General features: G+C 35.4%; 1 pseudogene; it reads right to left on the bottom strand.

Moving 5' to 3' along the window:
• Positions 1 to 7,166: 7,166 nt before the first annotated feature.
• LOC106843967 (olfactory receptor 4B1-like) lies at positions 7,167 to 8,910 on the bottom strand (annotated as a pseudogene).
• Between the last annotated feature and the right edge of the window lie 3,478 nt (positions 8,911 to 12,388).

The following is a 12,388-nucleotide window of genomic DNA, read 5'->3' as shown; positions in this document are numbered from 1 at the left end:
CAATGTTATCTGTCAATTATGTCCCAATAAAGCTGGAAAATAAAAGAACATATTTTTGAAAGATAGTTTTAAAGCTTTAAAACTCTATTGAACAACACAAAAGAAGATGTTAGCAAAGGGAAAGACAAACCATGATTTTGGATAGAAAGATCTGCATCATTAAGATGTTGATTGTTTCTAAATACTTTTGTAAATGTAATATGACACCAATCAAAAAAACAAGTTTATTTTATGGGGATGTGGAGCTGGAAACTAATTCTAAAGCTCATATTGAAAAACAATACACAGGAGAACTTTGAAAAAGAAGAACTACAAGAAGGGACTACTTTACAGATATTGAAACATTTATAAAGCTTCCATAATAAGAAACAGTGTGGTCCCAGCTATTCTAGAAGTCACAGAGGAAAAGAATGATAATTAATGAGGTAAAAAGCAAAACTTCTATACGTGAAAATAAATAAATAAAATAATAAATAATGTCAAAAAAAAGAAAAACAAACCACCAGGAAAAATTGACAACTCATAATAGGAAGGATAAATCTTTACACATCACTAGTTCTTGGAACATAGTGAAAGGAACATTGATCTAAATATGAGAAAATGATAAGAACAGTTTACAAAAAATGCAAATGGCCTTTAAATATGTGAAAAATATCCAACCTCACTTGAAATAAGAGAAATGTAAAATTATATTGAGCTCTCATTTTTCAACCACCAGATTAGTAAAATCTCAAATTTAACAAAAAAATTTTTCAGGAAAAACAAAATTTTGGGTGTGAGTACAAATAGGTATAACTGCTATAAAGGGCAACTTGGTAATATCTATCAAATTACAAATATATACATATGGTCCAGCAGTTTCACTTCTGTTAATATACTCTACAAGTTAGTTGCACATATTTAAACCAAAATTATCACTGCAACACTATTTGGAAACCATCCAAATATCTATCAGTAGAAGACTACTTAAGTAAATGATTGTACTTCCATTCACTGAATACTACAAAACTGCAAGGAAAAAAAGAGGAAGGTTTCCTTGTACTAATACGGAAAAATCACCAACATACATTGTTAAGTAAATAAAGCAAGCTTCAGATTCATTTACATAGTATGTTATTGTTCATGTAAAAGATGGAGCTATATGAGAACATACATATTACACTTGTATTTGCTTAAAGTATCTCTGAAAGAAATGCAGGAGACTAAGGAAAGTGTTTATCTAGTAGGGACATGAGCAATGGAGCAATGGAAAAGGAAAAGGAGGAATGAGAAAGGAACGTAATGAAATACTGGATTTGTGCACCATATTATATTGTTGATTTTTTAACCTTATGAATATGTAACTATTGCACAAAATTAATGTTTGAGTAATTTTTAAAACATACTATAAATTTAATGGTCTAGGATAATCTGAACATAGAAACAATCAAAGAAATCAGAAGAAAAAATTGATAGATTCTACTACATAGAAATGTAACAATTTTAAGATATTTTATGTAAGCCTCATGTTAACCACAAGGAAAAAAACTTGTACTAATTACACAAAAGAACATGACAAAGAAGTTGAGGCATACTGACACCAAAAGTCACCAAAACACAAAAAAAGACAGCAAGGTAAGCAGCAAGGAACAATGGATCTACAAAATAGCCAGAAAACAATGAACAAAATGGCATTAGTAAGTGCTTACCTATCAATAATTATGTTAAATATAAATGGACTAAATTCTCCAATCAAAAGACATAGAATGGCTGAATGGATAAAAAAATAAGACACAATGATATGCTGCTTATAACACACTCATTTTAGCCTTAAAGACACACATAGACTGAGAGTGAAGGGATGCAAAAAGAAATTTCAACCAAATGGTAACCCAAAAAGCAGGCATAGCTATACTTTTATATTAGACAAAATAGACTTTAAACTACAAATGGTAAAAAGAGACAATGAAAGTCATTATATAATGATAAAAGAGTCAATCTATGAGAAAGATATAAATAAATATAAATATTTTGTAAATATTTATGTACCCAACATCAAAGCACATAAAAATATAAAGCAAAAATTAACAGAGTTAAAAGGAGAAATACACAGAAATACAATAATAGTTGGGGACTTTAATACCACACTCTCAACAATTGATAGATCATCCAGACAGAGACTCAATAAGGAAAGAGTGGGTTTGAATAATACTATTGACCAAAAAGACCTATACAGAATATTCTATCTGACAACAGCAGAATACACATCCTTCTCAATCATATATGGAACATTTTCTAGGGTAGACCACATGTTAGGAAGTAAAATAAGTCTTAGCAAATTGATTAAGATTGAAATCATAACAAGTATCTTCTGTGATCCACAATGGTGAAACTAGAAATCAACAACTGGAGGAGAACTGGAAAACTCACTAGTATGTGGAAATTAAGCAGCATTGTCTTGAACAACTAATGGATCAAAGAAGAAATTATAGGGGAGATAAAAGATTATCTTCAGACAAATGAAAATAAAAATGAACATACCAAAACTTATGGGATGCAACAAAAGCAATTCTAAAAAGGAAGTTCATGGCAATAAACACCTAAATTCTTAGAAACATACAACCTACCAAGAATGAATTAGGAAGAAATACAAAATCCAAAAGGACAAGTTAATAGTAAGGAGATTGAATCAGTAATCAAAAGTATCCCAATGAAGAAAAGCCCAGGACCAGATGGCTTCACTGTGAATTTTACCAAACACTTAAATAAAAATTAATACTGATCCTTCTCAAACTCTTCCAAAGATCAAAGAGGAAGGAACACTCCCAAACTCACTTTAAGAGTCCAGTATTACCCTGATATCAAAGCAAGAAAAGAACACTATAAGAAGAAAACTATAGGCCAATATCCCTGATGAGTATAGATGTAAAAATTCTCAATAAATACTAGCATGGCTGACCCCATGGCCAAGTGGTTAAGTTTGTGTGCTCCACTTTGGTGGCCCAGGGTTCCACCCATTCCAATCCTGGGTGCAGCCCTAGTACCACTCATCGGGCCATGCTGAGGCAGCGTCCCACATGGCATAGCCAGAATGATCCAAACCTAGAATACACAACTATGTACTGGAGGTCTTCGGGGAGAAGAAGAAGAAGAAAAAGAAAGAAGATTGGCAACAGATGCTAGCTCAGGTGCCAATCTTTAAAAAAAAATACTATCAAACCAAATTCAACAATACATTAAAAGGATCATTTGCCATGATCAAGTGAGATTAATCCTTGGTGTGCAAGGATAGTTCAACATATGCAAATCAATAAATGTAATATGTCACATTAACAGAATGAAAAAATTATATGATCATCTCAAAGAATCAAATAAAGCACTTGACAAAACTCAACATCTTTTCATGATAAAAACTCTTAACAAATTAGGTATAGAAGGGATGTAATCAACATAATAAAGGTCATATATGGCAAGTTTACAGCTAATATCACACTCGGCGCTGAAAGGTTGAAAGCTTTTCCTCTAAGTCCACGTACAAGACAATGGCACTCATTCTCACCACTCCTATTCAGCATAGTACTGGAAGTCCTCACCAAAGCAATCAGGCAAGAAAAATAAATAAATGGCACCAGAATTAGAAAGGAAGAAGTAAAATTGGCTTTATTTGCAGATAACAGGATTTTATAGAGAGAAAATCCTAAAAACTCCACCAAAAAACTGCTGGATTGAATCAATGAATTTAGTAAAGTTGCACAATAAAAATTAACACACAAAAACCCATAGTGTTTCTATACACTAACAACTGTTACCTGAAAAAGAAATAAAGAAAAGGATCCCGTTTATAATTGCATCAAAAACAATAAAATACTTAAGAGTAAATTTAACCAGGGAACTCAGAGATCTCTACACTGCAAACCAGAATACATTAATGAAAGAGAACAAAAAGACACAAATAAATGGAAAGGCATCTCTTGTTCGTGGATTGGAAGAATTTATATTGTCAACATGTCCATACTACCCAAAGCCAATTATAGATCAAAGCAGTCGCTATCAAAATTCCAATAGCAATTTTCACAGAAGTAGAATCACCAATCCTAAAACTTATTTGAAACCACAAAAGATCCTGAATAGCCAAAGCAACCCTGAGAAAGAAGAACAAGGCAGGAGGCATGTTACTTCCTGATTTCAACTGATGTTATAAAGCTATTGTAATCAAAACAGTGTGGGACTGGCATAAAAATAGACACAGACCAATGGAACAGAATAAAGACACCAAAAGTAAACTTATGCATATACAGTCAACTAATATTTGAGAAGGTAGCCAACAATACTCGATGGAGAAAAGACAGTCTCTTCAACAAAAGATAGGGGGAAATTGTGTATTCACATGTAAAAGAATGAAACTAGACCACTAACTTACACCAGTTACAAAAGCTAACTCAAAATGGATTAAAGGCTTAAATGTAGGACTTGAAACAATAAAACTCCTAGAAGAAAACATTTTAAAAAATCTCCTTGACATGGGTCTTGGCAATGATTGTTTGAATCTGAAACCTAAAGCACACACAACAAAATAAAAAATCAACAAGAGGGACTACATAAAACTAAAAAGTTTCTTCATAGCAAAAGAAATGATCAACAAAATAAAAAGAGAACCTATAGCATGGGAAAAAATATTTTCAAACCATATACCTGATAAGGGGTTAATATCCAAAATATGTAGAGAACACGTACAAATTAGTAGCAAAAAAAATAATAATCCAATTTAAAAATGGGCAAAGGACCTGAACAAACATTTTTTCAAAGTATACATACAGATGGCCAACAGGTGCATGAAAAGGTGCTCAATATCACTAATAATAAGGAAATGCAAGTCAAAATCACCATGAGCTATCACTTCATGCCTGTTAAAATAGCTATCATTAAAAAAAAAAACAAGAGAGGGCCGGCCCTGGTGACCTAGTGGTTAAGTTTGGCATACTCCACTTTGGCAGCCCAGATTCAGTTCCCAGGCATAGACCTACACCATTCGGTTACTAGCCATGCAGTGCTGGTGGCCCAGATACTAAAAAATGGAGGAAGATTGGCACAAATGTTAGCTCATGGCGAATCTTCGAGAGCAAAAAAACAAAACAAAAAACCCGCAAGAGATACTAAATGTTAATGAAGACTTAGAGAAAAGGGAACCCTTGTGCACTGTTGGTGGGATTATAAATTGATATAGCCACCATGGAAAAAAGTAAGAAGGCTTATCAAAAAATTAAAACTAGAACTACTATATGATCCAGTAATTCCGCTTCTGGAAATATATAAGAAGGAAATGAAAACAGGAAGTTAAGAGATACCTGCACCCCCAAGTTCATAGCAGCATTACTTACAATAGTCAAGACATGGAAACAATCTAACTGAAATGTCAGACAGAGAAAGACATATACTGTGTGTGTAATCTCACTTAAACATGTGATACAAACAAACGAACGAAAAACCTTCATAGAAAAAGAGATCAAATTTGCAGTTACCAAAGGTGGGCAGAGTGGAGGCAGGTGATATAAGTGAATGAAGCTGGTAAGAAGGCAGACTTCCAACTATAAGACAAATAAATACTAGGGACGTAATTTACAACATGATGACTATAGTTAACTTTGCTGTATGATGTATTTGAAAGTTGTTAAGAGAGAAGATGCTAAGAGTTCTCATTACAAAGAAAAAAACATTTTTCTCTTTTTTTCTGTATCTATATGAGATGATGGATGCTAATCAAATTTATTGTGGTAATCAATTCACAACATATGTAAGTCAAAGCATTATGCTTCACATCCTAAACTTATGCAGCGCTATATGTCAATTATATCTCAATAAAACTGGAAGAAAAAATATAAAACTATTAAATATTGAAAACATTTATGTAAGACTAAAAGTTAATTAAATATTAAAACATCCTACACAAAAAAAATTTCAAGTTACTTGAGATGTCTATCAAATTGGAAAAATATATTAATTATATTTTAAAATAATTTCTGACTTATAAAAATGTTACAATAATTATCCAGAGTATTCCTGTATACTCTTAATCCAAATCCCGCTAATATTAATATTTTCCCGTATTTTCCTTATCATTTATTCTCTCAGTAGATAAATAGACAAATGGACAGATAGTATTTTTTCTGAAATGTTTGAAAGTTGCCTGCATAATGCCTTTTTACCCCTGGATACTTCAGTGCTTAATTCCTAAATTCAAGGACGTTCTCTGACATGAACACAGCACAATTATCAAATAGAGCAAATTATTTTTATTACTGTTCTATTATATCATCTACAGAGCTGTTGCCCACTAATGACCTTCATCTGGTACAGGATCCAACTAGGGATCACAGGTTGCATTTAGTTATCATCTATCTTTAATCTGGAATAATTCATTCATTCTTTGTCCTGATACTTCTGAAGATACGAGTAGTTTTGCAGAATTTATTCGAATGGGGTTAGCTCGTGTTTTTTCATGATTATACACAGGTTATGTGTTTTCGGTAGGAATCCCACAGTAGTGATGTTGTGTGCCTCTCTGGTCTCTAAACAGATGATGTTGAATTTGAGTAATTGTTTAATAGAGTGTCTTCCATATTTCTCCATTATAAGATTACACTTTTCCTCTTGCAACTAATAATAATCTTGTAGGGAGATACTTTGAGACTATGTAAATTCTTATTCTCTCCAAGAAAATGTTTAACGACACTGTTCATTCTGTCAAGAGCACTTTCACTGGGAAAGTGAATTGTTATAACACTTCTTAAAATCAATTTAGCACTATGCATCAAAAGTTGTTATACTTTTTAATGCAGTAAATTTAATATAGCAAGTGAGCTTTTAAAAAAATCAGAGGTATAGTTAAAGATTTCTATTCACAAATACCACAGTGTTACTTATAGAAGCAAAAAATTAAAAACAATCTAAACATCTAACAGAAAAATGGCTAGTTAAGTAATAGTACATCCATAAGAGAAAATATTTTACAAGTGATTACAATGAAGTTGTTAAAGACAAAAACCAGTGAAAATAACTGTAGACTTAACGAGACCTGTGAACTGTCGTTTATCTCACTCTGCCCTTCAGTTTGGACTCAGCATCATTCTAAACTCAAGGATCAACACCAAGACTCAGTCTCTATTACTCATCTAGTTTCATTGCCCTGATCACAGCCTCTTCATGGCCCGCTTCATTTCTGCATTTCTCAGGGAGTAGATGACAGGGTTGAGGAGTGGGATGACGACTGTGTAGCACATGGCCACCATCTTGTCCACAGACAGGGTGGTAGAAGTCCTCAGACAGATAAGACGCAGGGCCCAAAGAACAAGATAACCACAGTGATGTGAGAGGCACAGCTGGAGAGGGCTTTGCACCTTCCCTCTGCAGAACGGTTTCTCAAATTGATCATAATGATGATATAGGAGGACACCAAGAAGAGGAAGGAGAAGATAGAGAATAATACACTGTTGACAAACACAATAACCCCCTCCACAGAGGTGTCAGTGCAGGCAAGCTTGAATTAGGGATGGATGTCATGGAAGTAGTGGTCAATCACATTGGGACCACAAAAGGATAATTGGAGAGTGACAATAATCTGAACCATGAAGTGAAAAAATTCTCCAAGACAGGAAGCTGCCACCAGAAGGTGACATATTCGCCGGCTCCTGATAGTTGTGAAGTGAAGAGGTTTGCAGATGGCCACATAGTGGTCAAAGGCCATTACTGTGAGCAGGAAGCTCTCAGTATCTCCAAAGAAGTAGAAGAGGAATATCTGAGCCACACAGTCCTCCAGGGAGATGGTTTTAATCTTGGCAAGCAAGTCTGTGATGAATTTGGGGACAATAGTAGAGGAGTAACTGATCTCCACCAGGGACAGGTAGCTAAGGAAGAAATACATCGGGGAATTCAGACTCTTACTGATGCTGACTGTCACAACAATGAGGCCATTGCCCAGCACTGTGGCCTAGGACACAGGAGGAAATACCACCAAGCACACTCTCTGCAGCTCTGGATCCTGGAAAAGACCGGTGAAAATTAACTCAGTCACATTATTTGTATTCGCCAAGGAATCCTTTCAGATGTGCTGGACGTGAGCTACTGGGAGACCTGCAATAAAACAAACACTGATTGTAACCAATTCACCTCATTTATAGCACATTAGACGTGTAAACGACTTTACATACAAACTTATCATGAACTCATTCATTTAGCCAATATGTTCTCACTCAGCAATACATATTAGCAATATATTAGAAAATAAAGGCTCAGAGAAATGGTTATTTATCCAGGATCCCACAGAAAGTGGCGGATTCTGGGACTCAGACCAGACTTTCTGACTTCAGATCAGGGTTCTTTCTAATTCACCACCAGATATTCTGAATTTTGGGTCCATTCAAGTTCATAGCCCATATTTTTATCTTATTGCACTTGCAATCCTCTCTCCTATTGAGGAATGCCCATGGGACACTTCTGCTCCTAAATTCCTTCTTTCATTCCTCTCTGCCTCAGGGAATCATCTTCCCATTGGTAATTCTTCCCTTTCCAAAAGGCCCTCTGTACTATTTCCTCACTCAGCTATACCAGTCTTCAATTTACTCAGATCAGATTCCTTCACCAGTCTTGCAGCTTCAATGGCAATGTTTATGTGACAAATGCTCAAAAACTCTGGAGAGAATTAGTAGTCTGTCTCCATCAGTTCACTATTACATTTATACCTCTTGCCCCATACATCAAACTACTGAGAGAGCCTGAATCACAGATCTTGTCCTCTACGGCCTTGTTATGGCTGATTAGTCTGCTCATTCTTGTTCCATGTTGGTAGTCAACAGACAAGCATATGATAACAAGAGTGAAGATTTCTCTGTAAGTTACTCCCCCGGGACAGATACTTACTGAGCAACTCTTATGCATGTATACACCCCCCACCCCAACTATACAGAAGAAATATTGACATGATATACACTCAAACTAACAATGTCATGTGATTCAAAACAATATTCTCAGGATTAAGGTGACAATTAGGAATTTTTTCACCACATAAGATCCATGAGAAATAAGAAAGAAATAGTATGAATATTTTGATTCTCTGCTATAAATTTTATCCTCATTTCTTTTCCCTTTATCTCTGATTTGATACGGATATTTTCAAGAAATATAATTTTGAAGAAGTAAAAATGCATCCAGACAACAAGGACCAGAATCAACAGAGAAAACAAAAGTCAGTAACGTGGTCAGATGGAAACAAAGTAGTGTGTCAGAACTCCTCAGGTAGGACGCATGAATGAATTTGAAATTTCCTAAGAGAGCAGATCACAGGTGTTCTCACAAAAAAATAAGGGAAGATAATTACATGAGGAGATGAATATGTTAATGAGCTTAACTGTAGTGATCATTTTGTTACATATGTATATCAAAACATCAAGTTGTTAATACTAAACATATACAATTTTTATTTAAAAAACTTTTAAAGATTAAATAAAGTCACTGGACCTAAAAAATTGATAAACTGGTATTTTAGAGCAAGAAAAATAGCAGAAAAAGAGACCATGGCATCTCAGAGATGCAGAGAGTGTCCTTGATCCTCGACTCTTCAATCTCAGATGCAGTCCGTTGTGTACTTGGGTACCAGAGAAAGCCCTTTATTCCTCAAATCAGTTCTTCTCTTTGCTTAAGCTAGTTTGATGCATTTCTGTTTCTTGCAAGCAAAACACTGTAAGACCTAAACCCAGGGAAGAAATAAATAAAACTGAAAACCACTAGCAACAATAAGAAAGTTCAAAATATAATTGCTAGTTAGAAAACCCAACTGAAAAATATTCCCCTAACAATAACCAAGAAACTTTTTAAATAAAAAGCACTTAAAAATGTTATACAGTTATGCAGAGAAAAACAATAAAACTACTAACGGACTATAAGAAAATACATGTATAAAAAGGAAAAAATACGTAACATCCAGCACAAAAAATTCTTACAAAATCATGTTAAAATGATAAAATTCAACATAATGATTTCAACTCACCCTAAGTTTATCTACAAATTTATATAAGCTCAAGCAAAATCCAATGGAATTTTTCTTTGTAATTTATATAATTACTATAAAATTCATTTGCAGAAAGAAAGGAGGAATTCAGCCCTCCACAGAAGCAAAAGAAACTGCCCAAACAAGAGCTAAAGTTCCCAGGAAGGTGGGTGCAGCAGAGAAATTACATTGATACCCAGCACCTAACACAAGCAACATTGCTAAATTCATCAGAGTGTGGTGCCCTTTCCCGTAGGAGCAGTGTTGTGGCCACTGGGCATGCAGATCATTAGGAATATCTGGCACCATCTCAGCGCCTTGGAAAATCAAGTAGCTGAATGGTTAGAAGATAAGATTGTGAGACTCCTCAAGAATCTCCTTTTACCACATCATCACTTATGAGCCAAAGGAAAGGATTTGGACAGAAATTAGGGTTGAAGCTGAGGAGACTAAGCTATGGAGTAACAGGAGACCTGTGGGCAAGTGTCACCTGGAAGATACTTCGATGCCACCATCACCCTCCAAGCTGTCCCGACTGTAGCTTGGATGTCATATATTACCCACACCCCCTTTCATTCCCATACCCATCAGATCCCATGAATTTTATCTTTAAACTACCTCTCCTGGGCCCTTTCTCTCCATTCTTGCTGCCAACATCCTTTCATATGCTGTCAGCTGATACCTAAATTAACAAAGCACCTTAGTCCCCAGATGCTCCCATCCCATCCATCCTGCACAGTGCAGCAAGAAAATTGCTTCCTGACTCTTCTTTCCTTAGATTCTCCACTGCATGGGAATGAGCCAGGAAAAGGCTGAACTTCTATGACTCACTTTTAAAGACTTGCACAGACTAAACCACCTCAACAACCACCCACTTACCCACTAAACTTCACCTCACCTCTGTTCAACTCAGGGTCATCTCCACATCCCACAAGCCTACCCGCTCTATTCCACCACTGAACCTCCCTTCACTGAAATGCCCTCGCCTGTTCTTTCCAAACCTACCCTCCTTCCAAGCCCAACTCCAGTCTCATGTGTTCAGTGAAGATTGTCTTTAATACTCCAACCCACGTGAATCTCCTGTTCTCTGAGCATTGCAAATACTTTGGTGATTTTCCTTTAATGCATATTATATCATATACTACCTTACCTAAAATCTATCAACACAACCCCATTGCCCACAGCATTAATTCCAATATACTTAGCACGGATTCTAGGTCCTTCTTGAACTGGCCATTGCCTATTTTTGCACCCTTATTGTCATTCCCTAAATGAACATAATACAGCTATTTCCTAACTCAAGATGTCCTTTCTCCCTTTTCTGTGTTTAGTATTCCTTCCTCTATATTGCATGAAGATCCCCACCAGTGTAAGAATAATATATTCTCCCCCTCTTGCTCCTACAGAAATTTATCATACTTCTTTTACAGCAATTAATAGATTCTTTATAATTGCAACTCTGGTGTCTATATCTAAGAAATATACTATCCTGGTATTCAAAATAATCTGCTTAATATTTTTCTTGAACGTTTATTACTGAGTGCATTTTTGTTGATAATAACAGCTAGTATTTCAATAGTACCATGTGCCACACACTTTATGTGTTCTATACACATTAATTCATTCAACTCTACTGTGATGTGGGTATTACTGTTATCACCCCTTTTATAACAAATGAGAAAAACAAGCCCAGAAAACTGGTCTAAGGTTGCACAGCAGTGGAGCCAAGATTTCAATCCAAGCAATCTAACCACAGATCCTATGCTGTCTAATCACTGCCCTATACAATTTCTAGGACTACAACACATAAATGTAGAGCTGAAATTAAATATGCCCTTTTGTTAGAAGTCCAAGTTATATGTGTTCACCAACGCATACAAATATTTCATATATGAGTATGAACTCGATTTTTGATCAATTAGAGAAACTAACGAAAATATCCTAGGATCAATCTGAGAGATTGCTCAGAGATGAGAGGAATCATGAAGGATCCAGTTTTTCCAACCTTCATCCCTAACAGAAGGAATAACTGCTGGCCTCCTCTTTGAAAATCACCTTTTCCTCTTCCGTAATTTCTGCCTTTTCTGTAATTTATTCCTCTGTCTGATACCCCACCCCTCACCAATCCTCATCATCTCCTGCACTGAACTGGTAAGAAATATCTCCTATCTCCACACAATGCAGCCTCATCAAGAATCCTAGAAAGAAAATGTGACCAGCATGTAAGTGCCTAAATCAGTATTTGAGCATTTAGACTCTCCATCATGTGACCTGCTGGACTCTGGACCAGAGCATAATTATAGACTGAAAACAATGGCCAGGATAAATATAAGAGAGAACTTGACGTGCTGATGTGACCGATCTCAGGGT

The sequence above is a fragment of the Equus asinus genome, chromosome 17 (assembly GCF_041296235.1).
Source record: "Equus asinus isolate D_3611 breed Donkey chromosome 17, EquAss-T2T_v2, whole genome shotgun sequence".
Classification (NCBI taxonomy): Eukaryota; Metazoa; Chordata; class Mammalia; order Perissodactyla; family Equidae; genus Equus; species Equus asinus.
The sequence above is the reverse complement of the archived record's forward strand: the minus strand, read 5'-3'. Positions and strand labels throughout refer to the sequence as shown.